Consider the following 16,051-nt stretch of genomic DNA (forward strand, 5'->3'; position numbering starts at 1 on the left):
GGGGGAAAAAATATTCAGAGAACAAATGTATCAAGATACAATTTTTTATTTTTGTGGATTTCACCCCTCTCTTGAATTAATTACTCCATTAAGTTTTTCATTGTCTTTTTTTTTAATTACTTCCATTCCTTTATTTGACTCTTCCCAGACTTAGCAATAAAGTGATATGGCTTGTAAATCAATGCATGGAAAAAGCTCTCAGGGGAATCAGAAATGCCTAGTTGAATCAGACTTTGGACAGCCAAGATTCAAGTCTGCAGGGTTGCCTCTTCCTGCTGCAGGGACCCCTCCCTACCTGCAAAATATATGAACGACATAATAAATAAAAAATGCATCTCTTCCATAGTTCATTTTGTTATCATTATTTACTGTTGAATGTTATCACTTGCCAAGACATGTTGGTAAACATCCAAAGCAAGCCCATTGACTTGATGTCCAACAGGCTTTCTGATAACTCTTAAAAACCACAACCTGCATTCAATAAATGATTAAATGTCAACATTTACTAAAGACGTGATGAATTATTAAGGACACTGGGAGATATCTAGGGCTGTAGAAGGTTGAACATGGACATTCAGGCTGATTGTGAACAATCAGCCATTTGTCTTAATAAATGTTGACAGCTACCAATCAATGATAGCACAATGGATGGAATAGTTTGTTAGTCAAAAGCTGCTTGTTCTTTAAATTTACTGGATAAACATTTCTTACGTTAAGAATGAATGACTGTATGATCAACCACGGATAGCCAAATCAACTTGGTGCTTTTGTGAACATTTTTGGCAGTGCCAAAACATTTTTATTTTCTAGTTTTGGGGCCATTTAATAAGAGCAAATTGATATTGATTTAGCCTTATTTTAAATTACCATTGGTGACATCATTGCATGGTCAACTCCAATTGATGGTTTAGCATCATGACTTTATTTATTTATTTATTTATTTATTTATTTATTGAATTTCTATACCGCCCTTCTCCCGAATTATACAGATTCCATGTGATGATTGAATGATCAATCCAGGAAGAAGGTGTAACTAGGGGGAAAAATAGGAGTAGCCATTTAACAATGGCATCTTAGAGGATTTTTAAAAGGTGAGTGTCCCTATCTCCTTTTGTTATCCATTTTCAAAACAAATCTCCATTCAAATAAAATGGCTAATTGGGACCTGAAAATCAAAAACAGAGAATATTTCCTGTATTTTTTACACATAAGGCTGAAGGTATTTTAAGCAGAATTTAAAAAAGCATTCCAGCTTCTCGCCTTTGTGATATGCCTTCCTTGTAAAAAAAACAAGCTTTATATTCCATTGGGGATGTTACATTCCCATCTTGAACTTATTAAATCACAGGGCAAATTTTACCTCACTTTTTCAAAAACCTAACATTCTCCCCCCTCCCACACTTAGATTTTGCTGATAGAATTTCTTTCTTTGCCTTGTATGAAACTCGAAACAATTCAAACAGCAGCCATTTTTAATTTTGGTTTATATTTGTGTAACTTCTTTTTTCTTCATGTGCGAGGAATATATCTGTAGCAATAGCAATTGCCAAATTCATTTAGACATTGAGAATAGGATTCCCACAATGACCAGCCATTTCATTCCTAAGCCAATGGTTCCCCCTTATGGTGAAAATGGAGACTTAACCTGCTCTTCTAGACGCTCTGTATTTATCAAAGGGGAGAATGAAAAATGACAGGAAATCCCCAGAAAGGGAACGTTAGCAGAGAGTGATGATCCAGCTGTCTTTCAAAGCTGCTCATTTACCATAATTGACATTATGTTGAGGACCTAAGCATCTACGAAATCCCAAGTCTTCTTTGTTGGAGTACAATGTTCAACAGACCTGAAATAAATATTTTCAGGGAGCCCTATTCCTCAAGTATTGAATCAGTACAATTTTTCATGAAGCAGCTATGTTAATCATTGACAGCAGAAATGAATTAACATGCTATAAATGTCACATTTATCCAGGCAACTTCCTGTGTTCTGGCAAGGTAAACTAGCTCCAAGTATAGGCTGGAACAGATGTGTATATCTCATCCTTGTCATTATTGTGATGATGATGGTGAATATGAAGTTATCCGTAACTAACAATCAGACTTGGTCTCTTCATACATCACTTTTAGTGAAATGTACAAACCAGCATTTGCATTTCCTGCATTGGATGGGAAGAGCATATCTTTCTCCTTCTGTCCTGGCCACTTTTTACAGAGGCACGATTGAGACCATTTTAACAAACTGCATCACTGTTTGGCTTGGTGGTAGCAGTGCCTCAGATAGAAAGTCCATACAGAGACTGATAAGGACACAATCTGTTTCTGTTGCTCCCCTCTGGGAGGAGGCTTTGAAGTATCTATTGCAGGATTATTAGATTCTGTAACAGCTTTGTTCCTTATGCCATCCATCTTGTAAACTTGCAGGATTCATTTTTTTTTTTTTGACATGTATACATATACATCCAAACTAGACTGTGATCAGGGGTGGGTTCTAAGTTTTTTTACTACCGGTTCTGTGGGCGTGGCTTATTTTGTGGGTGTAGCTTAGAGGTCATGTGACTAAGTAGGCGTGGCTAGCTGGTCAGAGTCATTTCTGGAAGGTCCTCGCACTTACGACCAGTCCTCGCACTTACGACCCAACTCATTTGTTTGCTTTTAACACTGATCAGCTGGAGGACGGCTCTTTGAAGCCCTGCGGCAAGAGTTTAAACAGTTTTTTTCCCCTCTAGTCATCAGCTGGGACTCAGGAGGCAGCAATAGATTGGGGTGGGACCAAATAAAAGGTAAGAATAACGTGGAGGGGGGTGGGAGGGCGGCGGGGGGGGCAGAACTGGTTCGGTGACGTCATATCGTCACCGCTACTGGCTCGGCCGAACCGGACTGGGAGGAACCCACCACTGACTGTGATGTTTCTCTGCAATATATATATGTGTGTATGAGGAGATATGCATAATGGTTATCTTTTGTGAGCTGAATGCAACAAAATTTCATTTTAATATGTGCTGATTAGTGTATGCTTAAAGTAACAAGTTTCTGTTCTCGTCTAGTCTTGTCTAGATCAGGGGTGGGTTCTACTTACCTTTACTACCGGTTCACAACGTGGCTGTGCACAGAAGCGCAGAAGCATTTTGATGATGTCAGGGTCAGTGGGCGGAGCCTCCCGCCGGTTTAACTAACGGTTCTATAGAACGGGTGCGAACGGGGGCAACCCACCAATGATCTAGACTAATCCAACTCTTGGGGATTCCATGGGCCAGCTCTCTCCACAACTTCCACTCTTGCACAAATTATTTGAGTTTTTCTATGCTCTGGCTGGTGTCAACTTTGATAGTGTCCAGCCACCTCGTTCTTTGATGGCCTGACTTCCTTTTATGTAATTATTGTATCCAACATTTAAAAAAACTTGTAAAATGAGCATCCTTCCTCCAATAATGTCTGTTTCCATTAAGTAAAGACACCACCCATTTTAGAGGGGCTCTTGGTAACAGCGTCCACAGGTAGTCCTTGATTTACAGCCATTTGTTTAGTGGCCGTTCAAAGTTATAATGGCACTGAAAGAAGTGTCTTATGACTGTTTTTCACACTTACAATCATTACAACATCCCCTGGTTCGTGCTTATGATGGTTGCAAGGTCCCAGGGTCAGGTGGTCACCTTTTGTGACCTTCTGACAAGCAAAGTCAATGAGGAAGCCAGATTCACTTAACAATCATGGTACTAATGTAACAACTGTAGTGATTCACTTAATAGGAAAAGACATAAAATGGGGGCAAAACCCATTTAATAACTGTCTTGCCCAACAACAGAAATGTTGGGCTCAATTGTGATCGTAGGTTTAGGATGAGCTGTATGCTGCTTTCTTGGATGCACTATGGAAGAGTTTTGGCATTATGGGATGCCATTGTCTTCTTCCAGGAAGATTTTTGTTTTGGGGCGGGGAAGGTGGGATGTTAGTTTAGGTGAACTCTTATTCCCATCCTGGTACTAAACAGGGCTGATCTTGATTAGCTGCAAGCCAAGAATGGCTAAGGGTTCCTATTTGTTAAGACTCTACTCCCTTTTGTATAAGAAAAAAATAGCTTGGGTTTTTTTAGACATGTTTTTAATAATTACCATGTTTCCCCAAAAATAAGACCCTGCCTTATATTTTTTTGAACCCTGAAATAAGCGCTTGGCCTTATTGCCATGCGCTCAAAAGCCCAACTGGGCTTATTATCAGGGGATGTCTTATTTTGGAGGAAACAGGGTAGGTCCTGGCCATCTATTGCAAATACCGTAACATGATGGTTGTTTCTCTTTCCAGCAAGATCCTTTAGTTGGGACTCAAAGAAATGTGGTTACCTGGATGGATTTCCTTGCATTAACAAGCAAGCAAAAAGAAAAAGTCATGCAGTCTTTTTCTCATATAGATATGAGACACGGACTGTCAGCGGGGATGAGTGGGAGAAGGGATGGTACCATGCAAGTGGCAGAAATGGCATGTGTAGCTCCATTTGCGTGAGTGGCAGGCATATGAACCTAGGTTATATCTCACTTCAGACTCTATCTGTGTTTATTTGCCCATTTTATATAGCTTCCCATCTCACAAAACAAAACAAAATGACTCTAGACTTTGTGCAACAGCTAAAATAATAAATATCTAAAACAATTATCATTATCCTTAGTAAAAACATTGAAAACTATAAAAACAAAGGTAAGACGAAGTGGGAGAAGAGATGTTAATGATGATGGAGATGCTGTATTTTACTTTGTGGTCATGTAAAATGGATCTAGACTCCTCTTTCCAAGTTGCTCTTTAACAGAGAAAGAAGAGAAACTCAAGTGTTGTGATAATGGTGTGGAGGAAACAAATGTAATAAATAAAATGGAGGCTGTACCTCTTTTCCTTTCTGTTCTTCTGACATCACGCACAACACAACACTCACACAAGCACACCTTCAGGACCTATCTAGCTTTCCCGAAACTAGTCAGCAAATCACTTGACAACTATGGTAAGAAAAATAATAAAATAGGGCAAAACTCACAACAACTATTTTGCTTAACAACGGAATTTATGGACTCAGTTGTGGTCATAAGTCGAGAACTACCTGTAGCACAATGGATTGTCTCCTGTTTAGCATCAACAAAAGCCTATTTTAAAAATCTAATTCTCTTGAACAGCGAGTGCCATGCCTATCGTGGCTTAGTGAATGCTAAAGAATTAAACATTCAAGGCCTGCTGGCTTGCTGGAAGTCCTGTCTGTTATCACTTTCTCCCACAATCAGCCCAGTTTAGCTCTTACAGAAGTTTTGCTTTTCTATGTGTAAATGAATCTATTTGCCAATTTTGGTAAGCTCCTATTAAAAATAGAAGGCTACACCAGGCCTCTTTGTGAGCAATCTGCTTATGGAAATACCCAGTTTATTAAAAATAAGAAAACTTTAAAAAATTAAGTTAGAAAATGTTTAGAAGGAAAAATGGAAGATTGTTTTTTTTTATTGCAAAAGTTTTACAATTACATTTTCACCCCTTTCCCCCCCCCTCAGCCCACCCCAAACTTCCCAACCTCCCTAGCCCTCCCTAACCCTCCCCTCCCCCCAGACTTCCACACAATATACTCATATCAGGTAAAAAAAAAACCCTTAGTATAAAACTTATATAAAACTTGAACCCCTCCCTCCCCCTCATAATTTTTTCCATCTTCATTACATTGAAATATTTCTATCTTAAAATATCATTTTCAAATAAAAGCTATTTGATACTTCCTAGTTTGATATTTGTTCTGAACATAATCTATCCACTTTTTCCATTCCCATTCATAAGTCTCTTGTGAACAGTCTTTTAAAAATGCTGAAATCTTCGCCATCTCTGCAAAACTGGCCATCTTCAGAATCCATTCCTCGATCGTGGGCAAAACTTCATTCTTCCAATATTTACCTATCAATAGTCTCGCAGCTGTTATCATATACAATATCAACTTTGGTTCACCCGAAGTAAAACCCTTAACTATACCCAATAAAAACAATTGTGGAGAAAATTGAATTTTTTTCTTCAAAACATTCTGCATGACCCACCAAATTTTTATCCAAAAAGCCTTAACTTTCCTACAAGTCCACCAAACATGATAATATGTAGCATCTAAACAGTCACATCTCCAACATTTTGGCTGAACCTTAGGGTACATACACGACAATTTTTTGGGGTCTAAATGCCATCTATAAAACATTTTATAAAAATTTTCTCTCAAATTCTGCGACTGTGTGAATTTAACATTCTGAACCCAGATTTTTTCCCATGTTTTCAACATCACTGGTTCCTCAAAATTTTGTGCCCAGAGATTGGTTTATGTATGCAGTTCTATCACTTAACTGTGTAGGAGGAGAGCAGGCAGAACGGGGGGCAGAATTAAGCAAATCATTAGTCTAAAATCATTACGTTGCCACAAATTCTTTAAGTTCAAACCCTCTTGAATTCCATTGACCCATATCTGGTGCCAATTTTGTATGGACTAGATTTAGTTGACTAGATTTTTCTGTATAGGCGTGAGCAATTAATCTTAATTGCAACTTCATGTTTGGATCTGATGCTTTGCACCTGACAACATGTTCCTAGTTTCTTAATAAGCATTGCTCCTAAGGAGCTTTTTTTTTTTTTTTTTTTTTGCTAGCAGACATCAATTGTGCCAAGGTGGAAGAAGGCAACTTCTAATATTTAACTTGTCTAATGTTGTTCACAGATACACATATGCTGCTCCCACCCTCCTTGAAAATGTCTTTATTCATTAGAAGATTGACCAGTCCAAGTGGATTGAAAGTGTTGCATCCCCTACACTGGAGAGTTTTTGCCTTATTTCCTCTGAATCTTGAAGGTTTCAACCCCACCCCACCCCTCAAGCTCCGGAGGCTTTTCTCGAGCCTCCAGGAGGGCAAAAACGGCCTCTCCCATGCTCTGGAGGCCCCCCAGAGGTCGGAAACGGGCCCGTTTCCAGACTCCTGGAACTTCTGGGAGGCCCATTTTTCGCCCTCCCAAAGCTCTGCACGGGCCCTGCACTTACTTTGCATCCAAAACGGGCCACGTGGAGACTCCTGGGAGGGGAAGGGAGGGGAGGAATGGGAGGGGTCAGCCAGTCCTTGCAATTATTGGTTTGGCGAACCAGATGTAAAATTAGCATCCGGTTCTCACGAACCAGACTGAACCGGCTGAATCCCACTCCTGATTGCAACCAGAAGAGCCAGGACTGTGGTCATGGAGCAAAGCAGTCATGTGCAGGGCCGGATTTTCCTATAGGCTAACTAGGCTTCAGCCTAGGGCCTCAAGATCAAGAGGGGCCTACATTCAAATTGTTAGAAAAATTAAAATTACACTTTCACTATAGGTGAAAGGGCCTCATAAGTGGAATAGCCTAGGGCCTCTTTTCATCTAAATCCGGCCCTGGTCATGTGGATGTCTCATTTTAATGATTACTTCATTCAAAGACCAAGATTTTGCTCCTAATTGTGGTCATAAATTGAGGGCTACCTGCAAATGAATTATATTTAATAACTTTTTTTCTGGTTTCACTTGCAACTTTTTGCAGAGTGATCCTCTGCCACCCCAAACAAAAAAGCTAGTGTGGTGATTGGTTTAGAAAATGCTGTACAGGTAGTCCTTGACTTATGGCCACAACTGAGCCCAAAATGGCTAAGTTGTTAAGTGAGATTTGCTGCATATTATGACTTTGCTTGCCACAATTAAGTAAATCACTGTAGTTGTTAAGTTAATGATATGGTTAAGTGAACTTGATTTTACATGTCAGAAGGTCGCAAAATGTGATTACATGATCCCAGGACACTGCAATCATCATAAATAAATGTCTGAATTTTGATCATATGACCATGGGGATGCTGCAACAGTCATAAGTGTGAAAAATTATCATAACTGTTGCCATTGTAACTTTGGTCACTAAACAAATGGTTGTAAGTTGAGAACTACTTGTATACCCCTTCTGTTTATCATTTCACATAAATAGCTTTGGTTCAAGGAATAGAACAAAATAATGTCTGTGGCTTTCACAGCAATTTCATTTCCTGAAACAAAATGCAGAATTAATTCCCTCCATAGTGTAAAACTCCCTCCATGAAGTAAAAAGGTTAGGTTGACTAATCACTGGTTAAGTTTCTGTTTTTGGGAGGACATGACCAGTAGTGTCTACAAGGTTCTCCCTGCTTTCATTAAAATGACCAAAACAATGTCACACTACAATTTCCCCTGCTTTGGAGTGTCGTATGTTTGTGACATCATCATGTACATGGAAGAACTTGCATCACAATGTCAGCACGCTGTTCGCATCACTCTAGCACCTGCTAAATAAGATAAGATAAGTTTTATTGCCATATAAATCCTTCCATTCCCCACCATCCAGTCAGAACTGAAGAAGCTTCTTGGATGGGAAGTAAAATGTCTTCAAGGAAAAATAAAGGAAGTCCAGTTGCCTCTTGAAAAAGCACCTTTGGGACTAGTATCCTGCTCTTTCCATAGATGTCACTGAGAGTTAGTGTTTCAAGTTAACCAAGCAAACGATGGCAAACCCATTCTACAGCTATTCTCAGTTTCCTTTTCTCCCACTTCCTTCCCTTTTTTTAGATGATTGTCAAGGTAACCAAATTCTTCCTACTGTCCTAGGAATATGCACAGTTCTGCTGTTTTTCTCCCTGTTACTTTTCACTTTGGGGGGAATAGAACAAGGGGGGGGGAAGTAAGTATGACCTGATGAGGGGTTTTACAAGGCCGTTTGTTAACAATATGATGGACGATAAAGTTTCTCATGCTCTTTTGCTAACCCGTAATAGAGAGAGACCAACAGCCAAATAAAATATACCAGGAAGGAACATGGACTACTATACTATGATGAAGAATCTCAAAAATGTGGAGCCAAAGTTTCTTCTGCCATAAATCTCTGTGCCTTTATGAGCTTCCAATTGCATTTTGAATTGCAATTCAAGTTGTTGCAGGTTTGACTCCGAAATATGCCTGCCTGCTTTTCACTTCTTTTTATTTATTGAGGAAATAAATTAATACATCAAAGTGACTACTTGGGGATACTATGTACTAGATAATACATTCTCTTGTATAGTATCCTGGTCTGAAACTAAACTGAAATAGGCCTGGATAATAAGTAAGTTAAATTAAATAAATAAGTAATACCTTCAGGTCAGTGGTGGGTTTCAATTTTTTTTACTACCAGTTCTGTGGCGTGGCTTGGTGGGCGTGGCATGGTTTGGTGGGCATGGCATGGTGGGTATGGCAAGGGAAGGATACTGCAAAATCCCCATTTCCTTCCGATCAGCTGGGATTCGGGAGGCAGAGAATAGATGGGGGCGGGGCCAGTCAGAGGTGGTATTTACCAGTTCTCTGAACTACTCAAAATTTCTGCTACCGGTTCTCCAGAACTGGTCAGAACCTGCTGAAACCCACCTCTGCTTCAGGTCCAACACTGAAATATGTGTGCCTTCCTTTTGACCTTATTCTTGCCTACGATTTTTGTTACGAGTAAATGCCTAACTGTGTATACACCATTGCATAGACTGACCCACTGATCCCTCCTCCCTCACTTAGCCCTTCCCATAACCCCTCCTTACCTTGACTCCACCTCCTCCATATATAAGACTGTGCGCAGAAGTCCAGGACCAGTTCCAAATGAGTACCTGAATAGAAAGAAATGGAGTAAATAAATACATTGAACTCAAGGCCTATCGTGTCTGTGATTATTGGGCAAGATCCTTGGAAAACTTACTTATCAAAATGGCAGCAGAGGACGGTTATGCCCAATAAACAGAACCAAAATCGGAAATGGAAGGAAGGATGAACACAAGGTCCACCACCAGGCTGATGGCAGAGATGGAGGAACTGGACCAAACAAACAGAAGCGTGAGGCCAAAAGGAAGTGCAGCCAGGCACGCCAGAGACAGATCACCCGAGAGAGATGAACTAAAGGACATCATACAGAAAATGATAGAAGCCTCCATAAGCAAGGATGAACTCATCGCGAAGCTCTGGGACCTTCTAGATGACCAGGGAGCAGCGATGAGCCCCCAGGAGCAAGACCACGAGGCTGCCAGACCGGTAAGACAGAGATACCCCCTGACAGAGGCCCAAGACCCAAACGGTTCCAGTTTCACACCATGCTCCCGGCGGCCATCTTGGGATGGCCACCGACCAATAGGGAGCCAGGATTCAAATCCAATGGCGGGAAATGAAAGAAACCCCAGAACAAATGGGGGAACAGCCAAAGGCACCCCAGAAGGGACACACCAAGGCATCTGGAGCTCACCTCCCGAGCTCGAAGGCAGAAAGACACTCGAGGCCCCAGCAGCCGTGATAGGCCCTGCACGCAACCCCTCCATGCCAGCCATGCACCCCAGAGACACCGCCGTGAACCGAGGGGGCTACGGGGGGGCCATCGATGATAGCACACACACCCAGATACTCCACACGATGACCAACCCCCACGAAGACAACCGCAGGGCACCAACCATGCTTGAATCATGCAGATGGCAGGACTCGAACCCAGCACCCGCAGCACCAAGCATAAGAGGCCCGAGGGGAAGAGGCCACACCTGCTACTCAACCCCCATGCGGCCTCCGCCCGGCCTACTCACGTGCCCAGGGAACAGCAATCAAGGATCGGGGCCCACCGCAGCCGCCACGCCTCAGAACCCCAGAAGTCCTCGACTTACGACCGCCTCGTCTCCTCGCCTCTCTCCAGCCCCCTGCATGGATCCGGACGCCCAGCGATGGATGCCTGCCTCCAGAGATGAAGCCGGACACCCCAGGAGTGAGATGGGACCCCCAACTGGAGGCCTAGGCCAAGGCCTAAAAGCAGCAACAGCCAGCTACTCCCCCATCGGCTACAGTAGCGAAATGGGCCTCGCATGTGCTCAGTCGGCTCCAGCAAGAAGAGAAGGAGAGAACATAAATCCAAGTCTGTACAGAGCTGCAAACTGCATACCCAAGCCATATTGTGAGTTCCGTCACCTGAGACACCATGGGCAGCAACAGACTGTGAGTAATTCACCACACAACTCAGGGAATTTACCAGCTAACTTTCCCACTCTTAAATTAGATGGATCGAACCTCATGCAGTGGAATCACCAACTCCAGGTTTTATTTTTAAAAGAGGATCTACTGTTTTTAGTTGATGACCCCCCCACAAAACCTTGGACTTTAGAAACAGATTGCTTGCATCACAGGGCTTACTATTTAATTATAGCAAGTATCCCACCAGGTGTATACCCCAGCCTAAGCCATTATCTGACTGTGTCTGAGATACAGCAGAGAATATTTAATCTGTTCTATAGTAAAAGCGCTGCCACCACAGCAAGCATATCCAGGGAATTCCACTCTGCCAGGCATAAAGCAGGGACTCCCATGGGTGAACATATACTGAACCTGAATGCCACAAGGACTGAACTGATACAAAGTGGGGAGGATATATCCGAAGAGAGCATGAAGAGCATAGTCATCAACTCCCTGGACTCCAGCTGGGACAATTTTATAATGCAGCTGGATAGCATAGGCTTAGGCCACCTCACACTCGAGTCACTGACTAATAGGATAATAGCAGAAGATAGCTTAAGGAGGGACCGCTCCATCAGCCGCAGGGACAGCAGGCCAACTAAGAAAGTTGAGTTCCAAACCAGGAACCTAGACTATCCAGAATGCTTCACTTGTGGCTCAAAGAATCACTACAAACGGGATTGCCCAAGAAACTCAAGGGGAAGGGACCACACCTACCAAAGGGAAAGGGAAGGCAGGAAGCCGGGGCTCCCCGATAGATCGCCATCAGACAACAGATACAGGTGCAGAGACTCCCCCGACCCAAGGAACAGAAGGGGAAGTAGGGACAGCTCTAGGGAGAGCCGACCAGGGTCCATGTATGGGATCGGGGAGAACACACACACACACTCACAAACCAGAGAAGGAGAAGCATGGCTCATCGACTCGGGAGCCACCAACCACACAACTCATGACATAAAGATACTGACCTCATTCACAGAGGAAAACTACCACATTAAGGTGGCCAATCAAAACAGGGTCCTAGTGACAGGGAGAGGAAACACGTTCATAAGCGGAATAGGCAAAGTAGAGGGGGTATTACTCATACCCGAAATACCCCACAACATTTTAGCACCGCTTAAACTGAACAAGGACATGGGCATAGAGACCACCTTCAAAGAGGGAGAAGCCTACCTGACCAGAGACAGGGAAAGCATCGGCAAAATAGTCATTAATGGAGGGCTAACATACCTCCACCCTAAAAAGAATAACCAGACCCAAGTTATCGCCCAACTAGAAAACACTGAGAATAGAGTCAACACACATGTTGAGGCAGAGGGGGGCAGGGAAGACGACCCCACCGAAGGCAACACGACACACAGAGGGAAATTGCTAATAGGCAAACCCATTCACGATGACTGCGCCCATTTGCTACACAGAAAATTGGGCTATGCCAGCTTCCCAGTCATCCAAAAAATGACAGAATGTACCAGTGATTTGAAAATAAAAAACTGCAAAAACTACTTAGAGTGTTCTATATGTAAATCATCTAAGTTAAAAACCAAACCCAGACCTAGAAAAGCCACCCGTACTACCAATTCTATCTTCCACCTGGTACATATGGACATTGTGGGCCCCATGAAGCCCTCTATAAAATACAAAAGGAGATATTTTCTGACAATAGTAGACTACTACAGCCGCTATGGCTTTGTGTATACCATTAATCATAAAGACGAGGTATTCCAAAAATTTAAAGAGTTTTATAAGAGAGTGGAAACACAACACAACACAAAGATAAGGCAAATAATGACAGATAGGGGGTCTGAGTTCTTATCGAGGGAATTCTCGAACTGGTCAAAGATGCACGGGATAATACACTACAAGACTTCTCCCTTTTCCGCGTTCCAAAATGGAGTCATAGAGAAGAGGAATGGAGTCCTACAAACAATGATGAGATGCGCCCTAGAGGATGCGGGGTTAGGACAGCCATTCTGGGCGGAAGCCCTCAACTACTCAAATTATACGCTGAACAGACTCTGGTCTAGCGTAATAGGGAAAACACCTTATGAGGTGATGTACGACCGAAAACCAAAGATTGCACACCTGCACATATTTGGGGTCAGGCGGATGTGCACATCCCCAGGCAACTGAGGCGAAAAGGAGACAAGGTCTCCAGGAGATTAAGGTTCATGGGGTATGAACCAGGCACAAAAGGCTATAGATTCATTGACAGGGACAACAGGTTCATCGTATCCAGAACAGCGGTGTTCCACGAGAATGCCAACTGGTCTAAGATACACCTCAACGAGACACTCATCAGACAGGAAGACACAAACAAATCAAGGGACGAAAGCAAACCCATCACATTAGAAGCAAATACACAAGACAGACAAAGACCAAGACACCATGAGGTAGCCACCAAGGGGTGGAAGGAAGACCACCCCATCATCAAGGTAGACACGGTCACAGAGAAGGAGGCCAAATACATGCACGACACCAACACAAGACCCATGAGACCTATCAGACCCAACAGAAACAAAATGCCCAAGAGGTTTAAAGATTATGTCATGTCCATTCACCCAAATAGAACAACACCCAACTCATACAAAGAAATCATTAGTCTGCCGCAGGTAGAGAGAGATAAGTGGGAGCAAGCTATGGAAAGGGAGATGGCTAGCCTGCGCGAACTGAACGTGTACACCCCCTCTAAGGTCCCAGCCGATAAGACACTCATAGGCACGAAGTGGGTTTTCAAAATCAAGGAACTCGAAGACAACAAGGCCCTCTACAAGGCTAGACTCATAGCTCAGGGGTTCGCCCAAAGGTATCCAGACGACTACACGGATACCTACTCACCCACAGTTAGGGCAGAAAGTGTCAAAAGCACCCTAGTAGTTGCATCTATCTTAGGCCTAGAAGTCTACCAATTTGACGTTCAAACCGCATACCTCCATGCGAAGTTAGACAAAGAAATATATGTCAGGGCACCCCCAGGGAAAGGCGCAAAAGAGGGAGTCACTTGGCTACTAAACAAAAGTTTGTACGGTTTAAGACAGTCCAGGAAAAGATGGTATGAATGCCTAGCCAAAACACTCAGGGACATGGGTTTTACCGCCACATCAGCAGACCTCTGCCTCTTCACCAAGAGGGAGGGCACATCGATCGAATATGCACTCGTTTACATAGACGACATCCTGTACATGGGGCAGCACAAGCAAAATTGCGATAAATTCTCCAGAGAACTGGGGAAACAATTCACACTCAAGACCCTAGGGAAAGTCAATAAGTATCTAGGAGTACAAATCGAGAAAACAGAGAACAGGTTCAAGGTTTCTCAAAAGGAGAAAATATTAGAACTTATACATAGATGCAACATGAGGGACGCTAAGCCATGCGAAACCCCCATGCAAACAGACTTCTTGAAACATATGCACGAAGAGGGGGAGTCATTTAAGGACAACACCTTATATAGATCTGTCATTGGATCCCTCCTGTATATTGCCAATTGGACAAGGCCCGATATCAGCTTAGCTGTTAATTTATTATCCAGACATGTCAGTGAACCCAAGGCATACCACTGGGAAGGGGTGAAGCGAGTAATCAGGTACCTGAAACATAGCATAGATGCGTACCTATGCCTGGAACCATCCAAATCCAAAGAACCGGCGCTGACCTGCTATGCAGACGCTGACTGGGCAGGTGATACCAAGAGCAGGAAAAGCACATCAGGTTACGTGTTCCTCATCAATAACTGCCCGGTACACTGGTATACTGGCAAACAGAACCTGGTTGCCACATCCACAGCAGAAGCAGAGTACATCTGCCTATCAAAGGCAGCTAACAATTTAGTGTGGTTCGATGACCTGCTCTCTGAAATATGGACCGAACTGGCTTATCCTATAACTATCCACGAGGACAATAAAGCAGCCATAGACATCTCCAATGCAGAAGCAGTGGGTCAGAGATCCAGACATATCGACATCAAGCATAAGCATGTCAGGCAGTTATCAAATGTAGGTTTTATTAGGGCCATACATTGTGAAACCTCTGAGCAAGTCGCGGACATTCTAACGAAACCATTACCAAACAAGCAACACACATATCTCACATCAAAACTAGGGGTGACCATGCCGGGCACAGAATCAACCCCGAATGTTAGGCATTTAGAGGGGGATTTGTTACGAGTAAATGCCTAACTGTGTATACACCATTGCATAGACTGACCCACTGATCCCTCCTCCCTCACTTAGCCCTTCCCATAACCCCTCCTTACCTTGACTCCACCTCCTCCATATATAAGGCTGTGCGCAGAAGTCCAGGACCAGTTCCAAATGAGTACCTGAATAGAAAGAAATGGAGTAAATAAATACATTGAACTCAAGGCCTATCGTGTCTGTGATTATTGGGCAAGATCCTTGGAAAACTTATTATCCCTTATGACCTCCTATAAAAGAAAATAGATTAAAATTAGATTTAAAAAAAAACCAAATATCACTGAAAACCAAATATCACATAGAGACATATTGTTTTATTTGGTTCTCAAACTCTAATGCACTCATTACTTCATCATCATCTTTTCATGTGCTGAATTCTGAAGGAGAGTAAGCTCTTGCAAGCATCATAAGTTTTGCTCATGATATAAAAAAGACCCCCAAAACATATTTGGATGAAATTGTCTTTTGAGACCTCTACCCCTTCATCATTTTTAATCTGTTGGCAACATAGATTAAATCATTGGCTCGAAAGATGAAGAAACTGGATCCCAGTTGACGTAGACTATAGATTACAAGGTTGGAGTCCAAGTCTCATTGAGTAGTGGTCTTCATGGAAAAGAAATGGGAGTTCAGAGGATGAATTCAGGAGTGTGCTCTCCAAGACCCAGAATTAAGGATTTGGAAAGCTCATAATGGCAATTGCAAACCTGAGCACCACCTTATTTTACAAGAAATCTCTTGGAACATTGACACAAAAATTTGACACACATACAGGGCAGCACAAGATGTAGTTCACTAACACCATGTTTTATATCATCCAAAATCAG

At 42.6% G+C, this 16,051-nt stretch overlaps 1 long non-coding RNA gene across 1 annotated transcript; it reads right to left on the minus strand.

The window, feature by feature from the left end:
- Positions 1-36: 36 nt before the first annotated feature.
- LOC148113944 (uncharacterized) lies at positions 37-10,835 on the minus strand. The gene is made up of 3 exons (XR_015734318.1): positions 10,692-10,835; positions 9,594-9,659; positions 37-295 (listed from the first exon to the last, which is right to left on the minus strand). It is a non-coding gene; the product is annotated as an uncharacterized LOC148113944 (long non-coding RNA).
- Between the last annotated feature and the right edge of the window lie 5,216 nt (positions 10,836-16,051).

Source organism: Pantherophis guttatus, chromosome 4 (assembly GCF_059756535.1).
Source record: "Pantherophis guttatus breed Tessera chromosome 4, ASM5975653v1, whole genome shotgun sequence".
Lineage (NCBI taxonomy): Eukaryota > Metazoa > Chordata > Lepidosauria > Squamata > Colubridae > Pantherophis > Pantherophis guttatus.